Source organism: Musca autumnalis, unplaced genomic scaffold (genome assembly GCF_047663935.1).
Source record: "Musca autumnalis isolate F117 unplaced genomic scaffold, ASM4766393v1 scaffold_5, whole genome shotgun sequence".
NCBI lineage: Eukaryota > Metazoa > Arthropoda > Insecta > Diptera > Muscidae > Musca > Musca autumnalis.
In genome coordinates, this window is record NW_027412088.1 from 181,104,015 (window position 1) to 181,120,874 (window position 16,860).

The window sequence follows — 16,860 nt, forward strand, 5'->3', positions numbered from 1 at the left end:
AAGCACCCTTTCCTTCCGAAAGGGTCTATAGAAGCACCCTTTCCTTCCGAAAGGGTCTATAGAAGCACCCTTTCCTTCTGAAAGGGCCTATAGAAGCACCTTTTCCTTCCGAAAGGGTCTATAGAAGCACCCTTTCCTTCCGAAAGGGTCTATAGAAGCACCCTTTCCTTCCGAAAGGGTCTATAGAAGCACCCTTTCCTTCCGAAAGGGTCTATAGAAGCACCCTTTCTTTCCGAAAGGGTCTATAGAAGCACCCTTTCCTTCCGAAAGGGTCTATAGAAGCACCATTTCCTTCCGAAAGTGTCTATAGAAGCACCCTTTCCTTCCGAAAGGGTCTATAAAAGCACCCTTTCCTTCCGAAAGGGTCTATAGATGCACCCTTTCCTTCCGAAAGGGTCTATAGAAGCACCATTTCCTTCCAAAAGGGTCTATAGAAGCACCCTTTCCTTCCGAAAGGGTCTATAGAAGTACCCTTTCCTTCCGAAAGGTTCTATAGAAGCATCAGTTCCTTCCGAAAGGGTCGATAGAAGCACCCTTTCCTTTCGAAAGGGTCTATAGAAGCACCCTTTCCTTCCGAAAGGGTCTATAGAAGCACCATTTCCTTCCGAAAGGGTATATAGAAGCACTCTTTCCTTCCGAAAGGGTCTATAGAAGCACCCTTTCCTTCCGAAAGGGTATATAGAAGCACTCTTCCCTTTCGAAAGGGTCTATAGAAGCACCCTATCCTTCCGAAAGGGTCTATAGAAGCACCCTTCCTTCCGAAAGGGTCTATCAGAAGCACCCTTTCCTTCCGAAAGGGTCTATAGAAGCACACTTTCCTTCCGAAAGGGTCTATAGAAGCACCCTTTCCTTCCGAAAGGGTCTATAGAAGCACCATTTCCTTCCGAAAGAGTCTATAAAAGCACCTTTTCCTTCCGAAAGGGTCTATAGAAGCACCCTTTCTTCCGAGAGGGTCAATAGAAGCACCTTTTCCTTCCGAAAGGGTCTATAGAAGCACCCTTTCCTTCCGAGAGGGTCAATAGAAGCACCTTTTCCTTCCGAAAGGGTCTATAGAAGCAAACCCTTTCCTTCCCAAAGCTCCAATAGAAGCACTCTTCCCTTCCGAAAGGGTCTATAGATGCACCCTTTCCTTCCGAAAGGGTCTATAGAAGCACCCTTTCCTTCCGAAAGGGTCTATAGAAGCACCCTTTCCTTCCGAAAGGGTCTATAGAAGCACCCTTTCCTTCCGAAAGGGTCTATAGAAGCACCCTTTCCTTCCGAAAGGGTCTATAGAAGCAACCTTTCCTTTCGAAAGGGTCTATAGAAGCACCCTTTCCTTCCGAAAGAGTCTATAGAAGCACCCTTTCCTTCCGAAAGGGTCTATAGAAGCACCTTTTCCTTCCGAAAGGGTATATAGAAGCACTCTTTCCTTCCGAAAGGGTCTATAGATGCACCCTTTCCTTCCGAAAGGGTCTATAGAAGCACCCTTTCCTTCCGGAAAGGGTCTATAGAAGCACCCTTTCCTTCCGAAAGAGTCTATAGAAGCACCCTTTCCTTCCGAAAGGGTCTATAGAAGCACCCTTTCCTTCCGAAAGGGTCTATAGAAGCACCCTTTCCTTCCGAAAGGGTCTATAGAAGCACCCTTTCCTTCCGAAAGGGTCTATAGAAGCACCCTTTCCTTCCGAAAGGGTCTATAGAAGCACCCTTTCCTCCCGAAAGGGTCTATAGAAGCACCCTTTCCTTCCGAAAGGGTCTATAGAAGCACACTTTCCTTCCGAAAGGGTCTATAGAAGCACCCTTTCCTTCCGAAAGGGTCTATAGAAGCACCCTTTCCTTCCGAAAGGGTCTATAAAAGCACCCTTTCCTTCCGAAAGGGTATATAGAAGCACCCTTTCCTTCCGAAATGGTCTATAGAAGCACCCTTTCCTTCCGAAAGGGTCTATAGAAGCACCCTTTCCTTCCGAAAGTGTCTATAGAAGCACCCTTTCCTTCCGAAAGGGTCTATAGAAGTACCCTTTCCTTCCGAAAGGGTCTATAGAAGCACCCTTTCCTTCCGAAAGTGTCTATAAAAGCACCCTTTCCTTCCGAAAGGGTCTATAGAAGCACCCTTCCTTCCGAAAGTGTCTATAAAAGCACCCTTTCCTTCCGAAAGGGTCTATAGAAGCACCCTTTTCTTCCGAAAGGGTCTATAGAAGCACCCTTTCCTTCTGAAAGTGCCTATAGAAGCACCCTTTCCTTCCGAAAGGGTATATAGAAGCAGCCTTTCCTTCCGAAAGGGTCTATAGAAGCAGCCTTTCCTTCCGAAAGGGTTCTATAGAAGCAGCCTTTCCTTCCGAAAGGGTCTATAGAAGCACCCTTTCCTTCGAAAGGGTCTATAGAAGCACCCTTTCCTTCCGAAAGGGTCTATAGAAGCACCCTTTCCTTCCGAAAGGGTCTATAGAAGCACCCTTTCCTTCCGAAAGGGTCTATAGAAGCACCCTTTCCTTCCGAAAGTGTCTATAGAAGCACCCTTTCCTTCCGAAAGGGTCTATAGAAGTACCCTTTCCTTCCGAAAGGGTCTATAGAAGCACCCTTTCCTTCCGAAATGGTCTATAGAAGCACCCTTTCCTTCCGAAAGGGTCTATAGAAGCACCCTTTCCTTCCGAAAGTGTCTATAAAAGCACCTTTCCTTCCGAAAGGGTCTATAGAAGCACCCTTTCCTTCTGAAAGGGCCTATAGAAGCACCCTTTCCTTCCGAAAGGGCCTATAGAAGCACCCTTTCCTTCCAAAAGGGTCTATAGAAGCACCCTTTCCCTTTCGAAAGGGTCTATAGAAGCACCCTTTCCTTCCGAAAGGGTCTATAGAAGCACCCTTTCCTTCCGAAAGGGTCTATAGAAGCACCCTTTCCTTCCGAAGGGTCTATAGAAGCACCCTTTCCTTTCGAAAGGGTCTATAGAAGCACCCTTTCCTTCCGAAAGGGTCTAAAGAAGCACCCTTTCCTTCCGGAAAGGGTCTATAGAAGCACCCTTTCCTTCCGAAAGGGTCTATAGATGCACCCTTTCCTTCTGAAAGGGCCTATAGAAACACCTTTTCCTTCCGAAAGGGTCTATAGAAGCACCCTTTCCTTCCGAAAGGGTCTATAGATGCACCCTTTCCTTCCGAAAGGGTCTATAGAAGCACCCTTTCCTTTCGAAAGGGTCTATAGAAGCACCCTTTCCTTCCGAAAGGGTCATAGGAGCACCTTTTTCTTCCGAAAGGGTCTATAGAAGCACCATTTCCTTCCAAAAGGGTCTATAGAAGCACCCTTTCCTTCCGAAAGGGTCTATAGAAGCACCCTTTCCTTCCGAAAGGGTCTATAGAAGCACCCTTTCCTTCCGGAAGGGTCTATAGAAGCACCCTTTCCTTCCGAAAGGGTCTATAGAAGCACATTTTCCTTCCGAAAGGGTCTATAGAAGCACCCTTTCCTTCCGAAAGGGTCCATAGAAGCACCCTTTCCTTCTGAAAGGGTCTATAGAAGCACCATTTCCTTCCAAAAGGGTCTATAGAAGCACCCTTTCCTTCCGACCGGCTCAAAGGAATGATTCCGTGAAAAGAAACGAACGGATCCGTATCCAGCTCATTCTTTTATATCGTTCATTTAGATCCCCGATGGCCGAGTCATTGCTACTTACAAAATTAGCAGCATTGGTTTTGTAGTCAAACTCTAAACAAACGCTGCGTTAGCGTAAGCAGCACAAATTTCCACACAAAACAAACAATGATTCAGAGAGCTACTCTCGCTCAGTAACTCACCTCATTCAGTAGCACATCTCGGTCATATCTTTCTTTTGCATCATTCGTTCATCTGGTTCTTTCATATCAAAACCACCACCACTATGTTCGGAAACAAAACCACCCCCATTAGCACACAAACAAGCAAGCAACAGTTGTGCCATTCGTAACGAACATTTTTCAAAAGAACGATTCGGTGAAAATAACCACGGAGTCATATGCAGCAGAGAACGAACGACTTCAAAAGAAAATAATAGTCAAATGTACTGTTGAACGAAAAGAGCCAACGAACGAAGTAAAGGATCCGGATCTTTTTGGTGAACGGAATGAAAAAGATCGATCCGCTCAATGAACGAGATTGCCCAACACTAGTCTATAGAAGTCAGAAATTATCTATAGAACGACCTTTCTTTCAGAAAAGGTCTATAAAAATACCGTTTTTAAAAAGGGTCTATAGAAGGACCCTTTCTATCAGAAGGGTCTACAGAAGGACATTTTTTCACAAAAGGTCTATAGATGGACTCTATATTTCACAAAAGAAGGGCCCTTTCTTTCAGAATTTGTCTATAGAAGCGCCCTTTCTTTCAGAAAGGGTTTTTAAAAAGACCGTTTTATTCAGATAGAGTTTAGAGAAAGCCGTTTTTTCAGAAAGGTTTTATAGAAGGACCCCTTATTTCAGAAAGGGGTATAGAACGACCCTTTCTTTCAAAAAGGGTCTATAGAAAGGGATTTAAAGAAGGGTATTTTTTCTGAAAGGGTCTAAAGAAAAACCCTTCTTTCAGAAAGGGCCTCTAGAAGCAGAAGATTCTTATAAGGCTTAGAAGAAGACCTTCTACATCGTAAACGAAATATAGTTGAAGCCACTGTAGAGTAAGAAGAACAATTTCCTTCCGAAAGGGTCTATAGAAGCACCCTTTCCTTCCGAAAGGGTCTATAGAAGCACCTTTTCCTTCCGAAAGGGTATCTAGAAGCAATCTTTCCTTAAGAAAGGGGGCATAGAAACCTCCTTTCCTTCCGAAAGGGTCTATAGAAGCAACCCTTTCCTTCCGAAAGGGTCTATAGAAGCAACCCTTTCCTCCCAAAGGCCCTATAGAAGCACTCTTTCCTTCCGAAAGGGTCTATAGATGCACCCTTTTTTCCTAAAGTGTCTATAGAAGCACCTTTTCTTCCGAAAGTTCTATAGAAGCAACCTTTTCCTTCCCAAAGGGTCTATAGAAGCACCCTTTCCTTCCGAAAGGGTCTATAGAAGCACCCTTTCCTTCCGAAAGGGTCTATAGAAGCACCCTTTCCTTCCGAAAGGGTCTATAGAAGCACCTTTTCCTTCCGAAAGGGTATCTAGAAGCAATCCTTCCTTAAGAAAGGGGGCATAGAAGCCTCCTTTCCTTCCGAAAGGGTCTACAGAAGCAACCCTTTCCTCCCAAAGGCCCTATAGAAGCACTCTTTCCTTCCGAAAGGGTCTATAGATGCACCCCTTTTTTCCTAAAGTGTCTATAGAAGCACCTTTTCTTCCGAAAAGTTCTATAGAAGCACCTTTTCTTCCGAAAAGTTCTATAGAAGCAACCTTTCCCTTCCGAAAGGGTCTATAGAAGCACCTTTTCCTTCCGAAAGGGTCTATAGAAGCACCCTTTCCTCCGAAAGGGTCTATAGAAGCACCCTTTCCTTCCGAAAGGGTCTATAGAAGCACCTTTTCCTTCCGAAAGGGTATATAGAAGCAATCTTTCCCTTAAGAAAGGGGGAATAGAAGCCTCCTTTCCTTCCGAAAGGGTCTATAGAAGCAACCCTTTCCTTCCCAAAGGTCCTATAGAAGCACTCTTTCCTTCCGAAAGGGTCTGTAGATGCACCCTTTTTTCCTAAAGTGTCTATAGAAGCACCTTTTCTTCCGAAAAGTTCTATAGAAGCACCTTTTCTTCCGAAAAGTTCTATAGAAGCACCTTTTCTTCCGAAAAGTTCTATAGAAGCACCTTTTCTTCCGAAAAGTTCTATAGAAACAACCTTCCCCTTCCCAAAGGGTCTATAGAAGCACCCTTTCCTTCCGAATGGGTCTATAGAAGCAGCCTTTCCTTCCCAAAGGTCCTATAGAAGCACTCTTTCCTTCCGAAAGGGTCTATAGATGCACCCTTTTCCTAAAGTGTCTATAGGAGCACCTTTTCTTCCGAAAAGTTCTATAGAAGCACCTTTTCTTCCGAAAAGTTCTATAGAAGCAACCTTTTCTTCCGAAAAGTTCTATAGAAGCAACCTTTCCTTCCCAAAGGGTCTATAGAAGCACCCTTTCTTCCGAATGGGTCTACAGAAGCAGCCTTTCCTTCCGAAAGGGTCTATAGAAGCACCCTTTCCTTCCGAAAGGGTCTATAGAAGCACCCTTTCCTTCCGAAAGGGTCTATAGAAGCACCCTTTCCTTCCGAAGGGGTCTATAGAAGCACCCTTTCCTTCCGAAGGGGTCTATAGAAGCACCCTTTCTTCCGAAAGGGTCTATAGAAGCCTCCTTTCCTTCCGAAAGGGTCTATAGAAGCACCCTTTCCTTCAGAAAGGGTCTATAGAAGCACCCTTTCCTTCCGAAAGGGTCTATAGAAGCACCCTTTCCTTCCGAAAGAGTCTATAGAAGCACCCTTTCCTTCCGAAAGGGTCTATAGAAGCATCCTTTCCTTCCGAAGGCGTTTATAGAAGCACCCTTTCCTTCCGAAAGGGTCTATAGAAGCACCCTTTCCTTCCGAAAGGGTCTATAGAAGCACCCTTTCCTTCCGAAAGGGTCTATAGAAGCAGCCTTTCCTTCCGAAAGGGTCTATAGAAGCAGCCTTTCCTTCCGAAAGTGTCTATAGAAGCAGCCTTTCCTTCCGAAAGGGTCTATAGAAGCACCCTTTCCTTCTGAAAGGGTCTATAGAAGCACCCTTTCCTTCCGAAAGGGTCTATAGAAGCACCCTTTCCTTCCGAAAGGGTCTATAGAAGCTCCCTTTCCTTCCGAAAGTGTCTATAGAAGCACCTTTCCTTCCGAAAGGGTCTATAGAAGTACCCTTTCCTTCCGAAAGGTCTATAGAAGCACCCTTTCCTTCCGAAATGGTCTATAGAAGCACCCTTTCCTTCCGAAAGGGTCTATAGAAGCACCCTTTCCTTCCGAAAGTGTCTATAAAAGCACCCTTTCCTTCCGAAAGGGTCTATAGAAGCACCCTTTCCTTCCGAAAGGGTCTATAGAAGCACCCTTTCCTTCTGAAAGGGCCTATAGAAGCACCCTTTCCTTCCGAAAGGGCCTATAGAAGCACCCTTTCCTTCCAAAAGGGTCTACAGAAGCACCCTTTCCTTTCGAAAGGGTCTATAGAAGCACCCTTTCCTTCAGAAAGGGTCTATAGAAGCACCTTTCCTTCCGAAAGGGTCTATAGAAGCACCCTTTCCTTTCGAAAGGGTCTATAGAAGCACCCTTTTCCTTCCGAAGGGGTCTATAGAAGCACCCTTTCCTTCCGAAAGGGTCTATAGAAGCACCCTTTCCTTCCGAAAGAGTCTATAGAAGCACCCTTTCCTTCCGAAAGGGTCTATAGAAGCACCCATTCCTTCCGAAAGGGTCTATAGAAGCACCCTTCCTTTCAGAAAGAGTCTATAGAAGAACCCCTTCTTTCACAAAAGGTCTATATATGGACCCTATATTTTACAAAAGATCTATAGAAGGACCCTTTCTTTCAGAAAGGGTTCAAAAAAGGGACTTTTTTCAGAAAGGTTCTATAGATGGATGCTTTCTTTCAAAAGGGTATATAAAAGGACCCACCCTTCATTTTAGAAAGAATCTATAAAAACACTTTTTAATCCAGAAAGTGACCCTTCATTCAGAAAAGTGTCTATAATGGGTGATCCAAAAAGAGGTACTATTTTCAACAGCCTTTTGTTGACAGATCACGCGTGAGTCGTGTCACGTGTTCATGTTATTTTTGTTTAGTACTGTTTGGCATTTTATCATGCAAAAGCTTACGCCTCTACAACGTTTACAAATCTTGAACTTTATTACGATAATTCGCGTGTGTTTCGAGCCTAATTTTGTTCAGTGATAAGGCACATTTCCGGCTTTATAGGTACATATGTAAAGAAGAAAAATTGCCACATTTTGGAAGAAAAACAACTTAAAGAGATTCAAGAGCTGCCACTGCCATCCAGAAAAAATTACGATTTGTGGGTCGGTGGAATCGTCGGGCCCTATTTCTTCAAACGGATGCCGGTTAGGACTTCCTCGTCAATGGCGACCGTTTTTGCGACTATTTGATGTCTGAAATTGAAGCTCGTAATCTCGGCGCCACTCCCCACATCGCATCAATCAATGGATTTATTGACAGATCACTTCGGTGAGCACGTTTTGGACCAGTCGATTGGCCACCAAGATTGCCTCCTATCACTCCGTTAGACTTTTACCTGTGGGGTTATGTAAAGTCTGAAGAGTATACGGACAACCCCGCTTCGATTCATGCCTTGGCGGAAAACATCATGAGTGTCATTCGTCAGTTACCAATCGAAATGTTCCAATAATTCAGCGAAAATTGCACTCTACGGACAGACCGTCTTAGACGTAGCCTCGGCCAATATTTGTTAGACATAATCTGCAAAAAATAAATGTCATCGAATGTTCTTTCAAATGACAATAAACATTCCCCATTCAATTTGATTTTTCAGTGTTTTTTTCTTTTAAGAAAGTAGGAACTTCTAAATAGATCACCCTTTAAAAGGACATTTTATTTAAAAAGGGTATTTTATAGAAAGCTTTGAGGCAGTCTGGTCTTTTTACAGTGTTTTATATAACTTGCTTCAAATCTAGTAACTCATTTTTAACACAGTTGCAGTTGACCAATCGAACTAAAACTTTGCTCACTTTTCAGATTTGGATTAGCTCCCATATAGCGGTACCACTCGATTTCAGGTATTTTAAGGATTTGATCTTAGTTTTCAACCCGAATTTTCTATAATTTGGTATTTGGTGTACAGAAACTTCCCGACCAAAAATTGTGGTCATAGGTCCAGGTTTTGGTATAGCCCCTATTGCGCGGTACGACCCTATTTCAAGTATTTTGAGCATTTTATCTTAATTTTTAGCCCGAATTAGGTTACAGTGTTTTATTTATAAATGCACTAAACACCAGAAACTGAGTTTTTGCTTAGCCTCAATAAGTATATTCTACTTCATGATGGAATCTTTCAAATAAAACGCTGGCATTTAAATTAAAAAAAGGTGACAAAATTAAACGACAAGCTTTTTTCTTTTTTTTGAGATTCCGTCATGCAGAAAAAATATACCTATTGAGGCTAAGCGAAAAATTATTTTCTTGTGTTTAGTGCATTTATAAATAAAACACTGTAACTTAATTTTTTAAATTATTTTTTTTTTATTTTTATTATGGTTTACATTGCACTCATTTTAAACGTTTTATAGATCCTTGACAAAAAAATTGTCCATGGTATGTTCGATTGTGGTAAAATGCTATGGTGACATTGAAGTCCGCATTGGGTGCATAACCGGGTATAAATTCATCGTTAACGATCATATCGGATACATTGTAAAGAACATCCTAAAACGAAAGTAGAAAAGCAAGATACATCAACTACAAATAAAAACCAATCACTGTTCTCCTCCGTGTTACCTTTTTTAGGGGGCACCCAGCAGGAAAATTACTATGGCGTATAACTTTCATTATGAAAATCATAACCACAGGATTTGTTTTCTTATTGGCCAATGCATCGCAAAGATTGATCTTCACATTTACGAATTTGACCACCTTTCGACCTCCAGTGGGTCTAACATCTACTATGACAGTTCCCTCTGTATTAGCTGCAATATCGTGATTTAGGGATAAAAGAAAATTCATGGCATAGTTGTTGTTGGCTATTTTGCTTAGCTCGCATTTAAGACGCTGCACCAAATCGCTACAGGCGTCACAATGTAAACCATAAAGTTCCAAAGAAAATGGGGATTTCTTCGACTATAAATGAAAAGAGGAACGTCATAATAAGGGAAATATTTGTATGTCTTTGGTGCATTTGAGTCCTTGCTTTACCTTTATTTCATGGACATTTTGAATTATTAGAAAATAAAATACGATTTGATGCAACAACATTTTAACTTGCATACTTTTAGATAAATGGAATGAAAACAAAGGAAACCTTTATTAAATATATGGGTCCAAACCAAAATTGTTTTGTTTTTGCGGCATTAAAATTAAATATCGATCACAAAATGTGCAACTAAGTGCTTTCATCAATTTGTCTGACTGTCTCAGTTATTGTCGCTGGTAAACAAAATAAACATTTTTAAAAAGTCAACAAACTCAAAGCTTCGACCTTGGGATATGAGACCAATAAAAAAATAATTAACACGCGAAAACATCGATAACATTTGTCTATGGAGGAGCTAGAAAAGGTCTAATGTCTGAGAGGTTTTCTATGGACTGTCTTCTTGAGTTCATTTATAGACAGAAGATATCTTAAAGGCTTCTGTAGGTAGAGGAAGTCCTAAGGTCTTCTATGCATAGAATATTTCTTTATGCTTTTTATACACAGACAATCTATTAAAATTTGAGGTCTTCTATAGACAGAAGACCGCATGGATCTTCTATAGACAGAAGACATCTTTGACCTTTTATAGACAGAAGATATCATTAGATCTTTTTGTGGGCAGAAGACTCTCTAAGACCTTGAGGTTTTCTTTACAGAGAATACATCTTGAGGTCTTCTTTAGGAAGAACACATCTAGAGATCTTCTATAGCGAGAGCACATCTTGAGGTCTTCTTTGTGAAAAGACCTCTCTTATAGGCAGAAGACCTCTGGAAGTCTTCTATAGATAGACACCCCCCAGAGGTCTTCTATAGACAGGAGACATATTAAGGTCGTCTATAGACAGGAGACACATTAAGGTCTTCTATACACAGAAGACCTCTGGAGGTCTTCTATACACAGAAGACCTCTGGAGGTCTTCTATACACAGAAGACCTCTTGAAGTCTTCTATACACAGAAGACCTCGTAAGGTCTTCTATATACAGAAGACCTCTTGAGGTTTTCTCTACACAGAAGACCTCTTGAGGACTTCTATACACAGAAGGCCTCTTGAGGTCTTCTATACACAGAAGACCTCTTGAGGTCTTCTCTACACAGAAGACCTCTTGAGGTCTTCTCTACACAGAAGACCTCTTGAGGTCTTCTATACACAGAAGACCTCTGGAGGTCTTCTATACACAGAAGACCTCTTGAGATCTTCTATACACAGAAGACCTCTTGAGGTCTTCTATATACAGAAGGCCTCTTGAGGTCTTCTATACATAGAAGACCTCTTGAGGACTTCTATACACAGAAGACCTCTGGAGGTCTTCTATACACAGAAGACCTCTGGAGGTCTTCTATACACAGAAGACCTCTTCTATACACAGAAGACCTCTTGAGGTCTTCTATACACAGAAGACCTCTTGAGGTATTCTATACACAGAAGACCTCTTGAGGTCTTCTATACACAGAAGACCTCTTAATGTTTCTATACGCAGAAGAACTCTTGAGATCTTCTATACATAGAAGACCTCCTGAGGTCTTCTATACACAGAAGACCTCTTGAGGTCTTCTATACATATAAGACCTCTTGAGGTCTTCTATACACAGAAGACCTCTTGAGGTCTTTTATACACAGAAGACCCCTTGAGGTCTTCTATACGCAGATAACCTTTTGAGGTTTTCTATAGATAAAATACCTCTTGAGATCTTCTATAGACAGAAGACTTCTTGAGGTCTTCTATAAACAGAAGATCTCTTGAGGACACCCCCCCAGAGGTCTTCTATAGACAGGAGACATATTAAGGTCGTCTATAGACAGGAGACACATTAAGGTCTTCTATACACAGAAGACCTCTGGAGGTCTTCTATACACAGAAGACCTCTGGAGGTCTTCTATACACAGAAGACCTCTTGAAGTCTTCTATACACAGAAGACCTCGTAAGGTCTTCTATATACAGAAGACCTCTTGAGGTTTTCTCTACACAGAAGACCTCTTGAGGACTTCTATACACAGAAGGCCTCTTGAGGTCTTCTATACACAGAAGACCTCTTGAGGTCTTCTCTACACAGAAGACCTCTTGAGGTCTTCTCTACACAGAAGACCTCTTGAGGTCTTCTATACACAGAAGACCTCTGGAGGTCTTCTATACACAGAAGACCTCTTGAGATCTTCTATACACAGAAGACCTCTTGAGGTCTTCTATATACAGAAGGCCTCTTGAGGTCTTCTATACATAGAAGACCTCTTGAGGACTTCTATACACAGAAGACCTCTGGAGGTCTTCTATACACAGAAGACCTCTGGAGGTCTTCTATACACAGAAGACCTCTTCTATACACAGAAGACCTCTTGAGGTCTTCTATACACAGAAGACCTCTTGAGGTCTTCTATACACAGAAGACCTCTTGAGGTCTTCTATACACAGAAGACCTCTTGAGGTCTTCTATACACAGAAGACCTCTTAATGTTTCTATACGCAGAAGAACTCTTGAGATCTTCTATACATAGAAGACCTCCTGAGGTCTTCTATACACAGAAGACCTCTTGAGGTCTTCTATATAGAAGACCTCTTTATGTCTTCTATACACAGAAGAACTCTTGAGGTCTTCTATACACAGAAGAACTCTTGACGTCTTCTATACACAGAAGACCTCTTGAGGTCTTCTACACACAGACGAGGTCTTCTATACACAGAAGACCTCTTGAGGACTTCTATACACAGAAGACCTCTTGAGGTCTTCTATACACAGCACACCTCTTGAGGTCTTTTATACACAGACGACTTCTCGAGTTCTACTTTAAACAGAAGAGGTCTCAAGGTTTTCTATTGACAGAAAACTTCTTGTGGTCTTCTATACACAGAAGACCTCTTGAGGTCTTCTATACACAGAAGACCTCTTGAGGTCTTCTATACACAGAAGACCTCTTGAGGTCTTCTCTACACAGAAGACCTCTTGAGGTCTTCTATACACAGAAGGCCTCTTGAGGTCTTCTATACACAGAAGACCTCTTGAGGTCTTCTATACACAGAAGACCTCTTGAGGTCTTCTATACACAGAAGACCTCTTGAGGTCTTCTATACACAGAAGACCTCTTGAGGTCTTCTATACACAGAAGACCTCTTGAGGTCTTCTATACACAGAAGACCTCTTGAGGTCTTCTATACACAGAAGACCTCTTGAGGTCTTCTATACACAGAAGACCTCTTGAGGTCTTCTATACACAGAAGACCTCTTGAGGTCTTCTATACACAAAAGACCTCTTGAGGTCTTCTATACACAAAAGACCTCTTGAGGTCTTCTATACACAAAAGACCTCTTGAGGTCTTCTATACACAGAAGGCGTCTTGAGGTCTTCTATACACAGAAGACCTCTTGAGGTCTTCTAAACACAGAAGACGTCTTAAGCTCTTCTATACACAGAAGACCTCTTGAGGTCTTCTAAACACAGAAGACGTCTTGAGGTCTTCTAAACACAGAAGACGTCTTGAGGTCTTCTATACACAGAAGACCTCTTGAGGTCTTCTAAATACAGAAGACCTCTTAAGGTCTTCAATACACAGAAGACGTCTTGAGGTCCTCTATACACAGAAGACCTCTTAAGGTCCTCTATACACAGAAGACCTCTTAAGGTCTTCAATACACAGAAGACATCTTGAGGTCTTCTATACACAGAATACCTCTTGAGGTCTTCTAAACACAGAAGACCTCTTGAGGTCTTCTATACACAGAAGACCTCTTGAGGTCTTCTATACACAGAAGACCTCTTGAGGTCTTCTATACACAGAAGACCTCTTGAGGTCTTCTACACACAGAAGACCTCTTGAGGTCTTCTACACACAGAAGACCTCTTGAGGTCTTCTATACACAGACGACCTCTTGAGGTCTTCTATACACAGACGACCTCTTAGGAACTTCTATACGCAGAAGGCCTCTTGAGGTTTTCACTATTAAAAGGCCTCTTGAGGTCTTCTTTAGAAGGAAGACCTCTTGAGGTTTTATATACACAGAAGACCTCTTGAGGTCTCCTATAGAAGGAAGACCTCTTGAGGTCTTCTATACACAGAAGACCTCTTGAGGTCTTCTATACACAGAAGACCTCTTGAGGTCTTCCATGCACAGAAGACCTCTTGAGCCCTTCAATACACAGAAGACCTCTTGAGGACTTCTATGCACAGAAGACCTCTTGAGGCTTTCAATACACAGAAGACCACTTGAGGTCTTCTATACACAGAAGACCTCTTGAGGCCTTCTATACACAGAAGACCACTTGAGGTCCTCTATACACAGAAGACCTCTTGAGGTCTTCTACACACAGAAGACCTCTTGAGGTCTTCTATACACAGACGACCTCTTGAGGTCTTCTATACACAGACGACCTCTTGAGGTCTTCTATACACAGACGACCTCTTGAGGTCTTCTATACACAGACGACCTCTTAGGAACTTCTATACGCAGAAGGCCTCTTGAGGTTTTCACTACCAAAAGGCCTCTTGAGGTCTTCTTTAGAAGGAAGACCTCTTGAGGTTTTATATACACAGAAGACCTCTTGAGGTCTCCTATAGAAGGAAGACCTCTTGAGGTCTTCTATACACAGAAGACCTCTTTAGGTCTTCTATACACAGAAGACCTCTTGAGGTCTTCTATGCACAGAAGACCTCTTGAGGCCTTCAATACACAGAAGACCTCTTGAGGTCTTCTATGCACAGAAGACCTCTTGAGGCCTTCAATACACAGAAGACCACTTGAGGTCTTCTATACACAGAAGACCTCTTGAGGTTTTCTATACACAGAAGACCTCTTGAGGTCTTCTATGCATAAGAAACCTCTTGAAGTCTTCTATACACAGAGGACTTTTTGAGTTCTACTTCAAACAGAAGAGGTCTGAAGGTTTTCTATTGACAGAAAACTTCTTGTGGTCTTCTATACATAGAAGGCCTTTTGAGGTCTTCTATACACAGAAGACCTCTTGAGGTCTTCTATACACCGAAGACCTCTTGAGGTCTTCCATACACAGAAGACCTCTTGAGGTCTTCTATACACAGAAGACCGCTTGAGGTCTTCTATACACAGAAGACCGCTTGAGGTCTTCTCTACACAGAAGACCTCTTGAGGTCTGCTATACCTAGAAAACCTCTTGAGGTATTCTATACACAGAAGACCTTTTAAGGTCTTCTATACATAGAAAACCTCTTGAGGTCTTCTATACATATAAGACCTCTTGAGGTCTTCTATACACAGAAGACCTCTTGAGGTCTTTTATACACAGAAGACCCCTTGAGGTCTTCTATACGCAGATAACCTTTTGAGGTTTTCTATAGATAAAATACCTCTTGAGATCTTCTATAGACAGAAGACTTCTTGAGGTCTTCTATAAACAGAAGATCTCTTGAGGTCGTCTTGGGGTATTCTATACAGACAATACTATTTTAAGGTCTCCTATAGACAGGAGACCTCTTGGGATAATCTATAGATAGAAGACATCTTGAGGTATCCTATAGACTGAAATTTTTCAATAACCGAAGACCTATTGTCTTCTATAGAGAGAATATCTCTTTATATCTTATATAGACCGAAGTCGCCTACCGAAACCCCAACTCAAGAGATGGACAGAAAACTGGGATCATTTTGAAAGAAGCCAGACTGATGTCTTCCACAGACGGAGGCCTATTGCTGTCTTCTATAGACAAAATTCTTCTAAAAAGGTTTGAGGTTTTTGTTCTATTCTAAGATTTCTTGAGGTCTTCTATAGAAGAAGTCTTCCTGAAGTATTTTATACTTGAAGTCCTCTGCAAAGAGATTATAAATTGAGATCTTCTTTGGATAGATCTTCTTGAAATATCTATAGTAGTTCACAAGAAGTCTTATGTATATTGAAGATCTCAAGGGGGTTTTGTCTATCGAAGAGCTCAAGAGGCCTTCCGTTTATCTTTTGTATATAGAGGGTGTTCTATTCACACTCTGGGAGTCCTCATGTGTTGTCTGCCTTCTGTCTATAGAAAATCTATAGAAGATTTCAAGATGACTATTGTTATTTCCCACCAATTTCAACCTTATAATTCCGACCAAAACCCTTGAAATAAAATCGTTGAAATATTCAACAATTTATGTTTTCTTCGTCTCTTTCTTCCACACTTTCTTTATACGATATGTTGTTGAAAACAATTTGACAACAATGTGCCATGAATGGTCGTCTAATATTCATGACTTTATTATTGCAATTTACGTCTAGAGAAGTCGAGAGATACGTACATACATACATATGTATGTAGTGTTTTGTTTGTTTGGAAGCTTTGTTGGCGCTTGGCCATCATGCCAAACATGCGGAGACAACTTCATCGCATCATCACTTTGCCGGCCAGCTTGAAGCATGTGTGGTTCGGATTTTTGTCTCCAGGAGTGGCATTTATTTGGCAATAATCGTAGATATTGGCAAGCTGTTCGCAGTTCGTAAGTGTTGTACGAAATATGTATATGCATGTGAGCCACAAAATTACCTTAACAGAACCATCAACGTAATGTTGTGGGTTCTTGGGAAACTGATTTTTGTTTTGATCATCATTTTGGAAATGTGAGTTGGAAATACAATCGGACTGTAATGGGGAGAAAACGATTTTTTTAATTATATTTAAAATAATATTTGCATTTGCTGGTATTTGTACAAGTAGTACGTTAGAATTTGTGAAAAAGTGAGCTTAAGAGAAGCTAGGGACGGCTTTGGCAAACGTCGTTAAAATTATCGAATTTTCGTTCTGTTAATTTTGAATTCCATGGTCTAAATACTGGCGTGTGAGTGGCATCGTACTGTAGATTATCAAACGAGGCGAGCCAACGGAGGAAGAAAAGTTCTTTCAAAGTTGTTTTCGAATATTTGTAAAAAGAGACTTACATCACCAAATTAGGAAGGACCCCAACCACTGCACATATTCAAGAAGGCGTTGTTTCAATGCAGCGATAGATTTCAGCCCCACCACCTAGAATAGGCCACAGCAGACCAATCCCACGGCTGCGTGTTCTCTGTACCGGATTGACCCGGGACCACACAACATCAGCGTTCCGGCCAGCGGTTCCCACCTCAGTGTATTTACATGTGTTTGTATTTGCATATCCCGGAATATCTGCTCCGGA

General features: G+C 41.8%; 1 non-coding gene and 1 pseudogene across 1 annotated transcript; both read right to left on the reverse strand.

The window, feature by feature from the left end:
* Window positions 1-13,384: 13,384 nt before the first annotated feature.
* LOC141387866 (small nucleolar RNA SNORA11) lies at window positions 13,385-13,499 on the reverse strand (annotated as a pseudogene).
* Window positions 13,500-14,276: 777 nt separating this feature from the next.
* On the reverse strand, window positions 14,277-14,393 carry LOC141387863 (small nucleolar RNA SNORA11). Its single transcript, XR_012408679.1, has one exon. It is a non-coding gene; the product is annotated as a small nucleolar RNA SNORA11 (small nucleolar RNA).
* Window positions 14,394-16,860: the final 2,467 nt, after the last annotated feature.